Source organism: Macaca thibetana, chromosome 4 (assembly GCF_024542745.1).
Source record: "Macaca thibetana thibetana isolate TM-01 chromosome 4, ASM2454274v1, whole genome shotgun sequence".
Classification (NCBI taxonomy): Eukaryota; Metazoa; Chordata; class Mammalia; order Primates; family Cercopithecidae; genus Macaca; species Macaca thibetana.
The window spans coordinates 54,279,939-54,285,758 of NC_065581.1; positions in this window are offsets into that span (position 1 = coordinate 54,279,939).

The window sequence follows — 5,820 nt, forward strand, 5'->3', positions numbered from 1 at the left end:
TTCTGTGTGTTGGTAACACTTCAAGTCCTCTTTTCTAGCTATTTTGGAATATATAATACATTGCCGTTAACTATGGTCACCCTACTCTGCTATGAGACAATAGAGTATTCCTTCTATTAATCTGTATGTTTTTCCCCATTAACCAACTTCTCTTCATTCCCCACCACACAAACATACTCTTCCCCTACAAGTCAGATTGTGACTATAGAGTCTTTCTAGTCATTGTGATTTTTTGAGTGGTGAAGTGGAAGGCACTTTAGACTTAGAATAATGGGCTTGTGTTTAAGTTTAATATCTTTACTATGCAATGCACTGATACACGTGATCTTGTTTGGTGAATGAAAAAGGAACATGACAATATCAAGTGTTACCATTATTACTAAGTCTTTGAAAATGGCTGGGTATATTACCTCAGAAGTTAACCTGTATTGAAAATAACATCATCTTCTGAGTCAGACATATGTGAATAGCATTTCTGACTCTACTCTGTACTTTAATTGTCTTCTCTCAGCCTTAGTCTCTGTTCTGTAAAGCACAGAGAAAAAAATTCTTACCTAATAATGAATACCCTCCAGTGTAGTGAGGATTATATAAGACAAAGTATTTACTGGATCTGTCAAATAGTAGATGCCCAATAAATGTTAGTTTTCCTCTTAGTTTCTGCATTTATAAAATTGTGATTACATTTTACTGTTTTAGTTAGTTTTTAAAAATTTTTATTTATTTATTTATTTATTTATTTGAGATGGCATATCTAGCTATGTTGCCTAGGCTGGTCTCAAGCTTGGGGGCTCAAGTGATCCTCCCACCTCAGCCTTCCAAATAGCTAGGATTACAGGTGCCCCCTCAACCAAGTCTGGCAAGTTTTTTTTTTCTCGTTTTTTGTTTTTTTGTTTTAATTTCTTCTATTTTTTTGAGACAGGGTCTCACTTTGTTGCCCAGGCTAGAGTGCAGTGGTGCAATCACTGCTCACTGCAGCCTCAACTTACTGGGCTCAAGTGATCCTCCCACCTCAGCCTCCCAAGTGTCTGGGACATAGGTGTGTACCACCACACGTGCCCAGGAAGGTCTTGAACTCCTGGGTTTAAGTCATCCTCCTGCCTTAGCTTCTCAAAGGGCTGGGAGTATAGATGTAAGCTACCATGCCTGGCCAGTTTTTTTTTTTATTAGACTTTAGAAATTATTTCAAGAAAATAATATTTTAAGCTTAAAACTTTTGAAAAATTGGAATTATGATGAAGTACCTCACTGACAATCACTGGTAGTCAAGAAGTATAGTTGAAAGAATATTTTACATGGAATCAGAAAAACCTAGATTCCAGTTCTGGTCTCAACTATTATTATCTCTATCACTTTGGACAATATGTGGCAACTTACACAATGTTGAGTGAGGAAACAGACTAGTCCCAATTCCTAAGCAACTGTTGGCATGAGGGCGGGAAGCAAAAAGGGGAAAAGAATGTTTAGTAACACGGTCAAATGGGAATTTATTTCCAGCTTTCATTTCAAGTGGGAAGTGACTCCTAACAACTAAAATAGATTTAAAACCACACACACGCACTTCGTCACCACAGCATGCAAGATGATAATTTTCAAAAAGGACACCATGACTCCGGCTCCCACAGATTCAGTGACAGAGATCAGCAATTTACATCCATGACTAGGATTTTGCAGCCAATAATGGACAAAGCCTTTCATCCTAATCAGCTGATTAAAAACTTAGTCTTAAAAGAATGCATGTGAACAAGTTAATAAGCAAAGCAACCATTCTGAAATCACTCCTAAGAATCTCGAAGCAAGAAGCAGACATCTAAATGATTGAGTGGAGTATACGTGTCATGAGTCAGGTAGAGAACCAAACTGGAACCTAGCTAGTTCCTTCACCCCACTAAGAACTTTATGGAAGAGAAGTCAGAGATGATATAAAAACATAGTCCAGGTCCTTTAGAATCTTGTGTACATATTCATTTACTGCATAAATCTCACAAGGTGTCATTCAGTCATTCCAACCAATTGTTTTATTTCCTTAAAAATCTGGAGTTTAGGTGTTGTTTTAGATTTTTGAACATTAGAATTAAGATTGTAGCCCAACATGCAACACCTGGTAAAGAAAAACCAGGGCTTTTGCTAACTCATATGGCATCTTTGAATATGTGAGAGAAGTGAGCTACTTCCTTCAGGTAAACGCAGCCTGCAACAGGTGCATGGAATGGAGAACAGAGCACAGAATGAATTCCAACTCTGCTCATCACCTTGATTGCATGCCCTGGGTAGTGGACACTGACTGTGTATCACTTCAAATCTTTGTGACCTCACGTCTTATTCCAGCCACAGCTGCAGCAATCAGTTCTATGTTGGTGTCAATCAGTCTCACACAGGTGCCACTGAATAGTAGCTCACCTACCGCTGTAGGTCTCTCACTTTTTGTTTTGGTACTTTTGTGATCCCTCCATGGGCTAACCCGTGGAAACCTTCTTGGCATCCATACATGTGCAAGAGTAAAATGCAGGATGTGCAGGGAGAGAAGGATGCAGGAGGGTGGAGTTAATAATGCTCTGTGAGGGAACCTTTGACCAATGGGAGAGAAAGAGACCAGTAGATAAATGCTCTGTCCCCTCCACTGCCTACCCCTGTGAGGGTTCTAAGACACATTTCATAAGGGTGGTCAAAGGGTCCCAAACTGATTGTTTGAAGCTCTGCCTTGGATGGACTTACCATAAGACAGACTCATACAACTATATGCAGTAGTGCCAACAATGATCCCTGACCCTGCCTGCTTCAGATTCCACCTTAGAGACTCATTTGTCTCTGGGTGCTTTACGTGTTACATAACCGCTTGACATTCCTGAGCTCCAGTGCCCTCTCTATAAAATGTATTTAAGTGTAAAGCACTAAGTAAATTTAAATCATTATCTCTCCTTTCAAATCTCACATTCACTAACATATAAACAAACACTTGCCTTTGTAAAAAAAAAAAAATCATTTATAAAGATCTCTAGACTCATGACAACAGGTAATGAGTGTTTTAGACTGAGCTGCCGATTCTAGAAAGAGCTCATTTCTAATTTATCTTTATCTAGGTGGTAAGCTTGTTAGGCTTAGTCTGTCTGATCTGTGCTTTATCACAGCCCCACCTTTCCAGAAGTTTATGCCAAATCTGACCCCTTGATCTGCATGGTTTTGCCTGCTTCCCTATATCGGGTTTTAAGCACCATTCGTTCTGCATGGGTCTTGCCTATATCTGGTTTTAAGCACCATTTATTCTGCATGGGTCTTGCCTATATCTGGTTTTAAGCACCATTCATTCTGCATGGGTCTTGCCTATGTCTGGTTTTAAGCACCATTCATTCTGCATGGGTCTTGCCTATATCTGGTTTTAAGCACCATTCATTCTGCATGGGTCTTGCCTATATCTGGTTTTAAGCACCATTCATTCTGCATGGGTCTTGCCTATATCTGGTTTTAAGCACCATTCATTCTGCATGGGTCTTTAACATTTTTAGAGCTTGAGGTGCTAATCAGGCGCAGGCAGCGTTAATCTGCTTCCCCTAACCAGCCCCCAGCTGGGGTCTCTTCTCTGTCAATACTTCTGTAGGTACTAATCTGTGACATCAAAAAGAATCTATAATTAATTTATTACGCTATTGGGCTTTTAACTTATTTTCATTCTCAAAGATAGCCTTCCATTAACAGATGAAATAAAGCATTGAATAAAGAACTCTTTTCTTTCTAAAGCATTATTACTTCATTTTATTTCATTATATTAAAATGCATTACGATAGAATCAGATTATTGTCATTCATTACAATTTCTTCGCATATTCATTGGATATTCGCATATTCATTGGATGCTAAATATTTCCATTCCTAGAGTCAAGTCAGTGTCACAGAAAACTGTATCTAGCTACTTTTCATAGCACACGATTATCATATCCTTGATTTCACTGTCACATTTTGGGTACTGTGAAGTGGACACTGGGTGTTTAGGACATGGGTTTAGGCCCAATTCTGCCATTGGCTGTGTGACCTTGGATGGCCACTTAATTTCTCTGGCCTCCAGCTTCCACTTTTATAAAATGAGGCTGTAGGACTAGATACACCACATTCTCTAATATTCTATATGTATCTCCTCTCTGCATTTGACCCTCTGTGACCTGGGTCAACTGAGTACACAGTAGGGTCGAGGTATCAGTATTAGTCTGCCCTCCTTTCTTACTTTCTCTTTCTTAATTGTCCTTATCATTTAAAAAAAGTCATACCACTAATTCACTTTGAATCTTACTATGGCATTTTGTCCTGGGTCATAAAAACCTCTAGGTTACCAACAATGGGACACTTCGAAAAGTTGATGTTGGAGGAGTTTTCTTTAGAAAAGGCACTATAAGCATGCCACATATCTTTCCCTATGTATTTCTGTTAGTGGAGTACCATTAAACATAGGGTCTTCCAGCCCATATTCAAATTTTCCGATTTCCTATAGAGCATACAGAGCATTGGAGCAGTGGGTATGAGATAATTTTCATTTAATGACCTTCCTTCTTTATCCATTTTTACTGTGAAAGAATGAATTTCTCCTAACGGAGCGTCCAGTGACAGCAGAGCAGATGCTGGAGGAGGTGCTGAGGGAGGCAGCCCCTTGTCTTCCCCAGGGGAGAAACTGTGTCTGTTAGTCATAGGATTAGAATACAGAGATGGTCAGCTTGAGGACACATATTAAAAAGTCAGGTAAAAATGATAAATGAAGTCGGATTTTTCTTTTTTCTGACAAAATGTCTGATTTGGTGAGTTGACCTGACAACCACTAGCTTTCTGTATTGGTTTGCTAGGGCTGCTGTAACAAAGTCCCACAGACTGGGTGGCAGACAACAGAAACTTATTTCTCACAGTCTGAAGGCTGGAAGTCCAAGTTCAAGGTGTCGGCAGGTTTAGCTTCTTCTGAGGCCCCTCTCCTCGACTTGCAGATGGCCACCTCTTTGCTGTGTCTTCACTCACACAGCCCCTTTTCTATGTGCATGTACCTGGTGTCTTTGTGTTTTCTCTTCTTATAAGGACTCCAGTCAGACTGTGTTAGGGACCTGCCCTATGGCCTTGTTTTAACTTAATCACCTCTTTAAAGGCCCTGTCTCCAAATGTAGTCACATTCTGAGGTATGGGGCATTGGGGGTTCAACAGGAATTTTGGGAAATTACAATTTTATTTTTATTTTTTCTTTTAGCCTAGAAAATTTCTTTAGCATTTCTTATAGTGTAGGTCTGCTGACAACAAATTCTTTCATCTTTCATTTCTTTGAAAATGTCTTTATTCTCCTTTTGCAATGGTAATTTTTTTGAACTTACAGTTTTGGGTTGATAGGTTATTTTTCTTTCTTGTGGCACTTTATTTATTTATTTATTTATTTATTTATTTATTTATTTATGACAGAGTTTCACTCTGCCACCCAGGCTGGAATGCAATAGCGTGGTCTCAGCTCACTGCAACCTCTGCCTCCTGGGTTCAAGCGATTCCCCTGCCTCAGCCTCCTGAGTAGCTGGTACTACAGGCGCATGCCACCAACCCGGCTAATTTTTGTATTTTTAGTAGAGACAGAGTTTCACCATGTTGGCCAGGCTGGTCTTGAACTCCTGACCTCATGATCTGTCTACCTCTGCCTCCCAAAGTGCTGGGATTACAGGTGTGAGTCACCATGACTGGCCTCTTGTGGCACTTTAAAAGCTCATTTTCTGACTGCTTTTCACCATTGTTTTCACTGAAAAGTCAGTTTGAGTATGTATGATAGTTCCCCTGAACGTAATGCATCTTTTGCTTTGGCATCTCTTAAGAT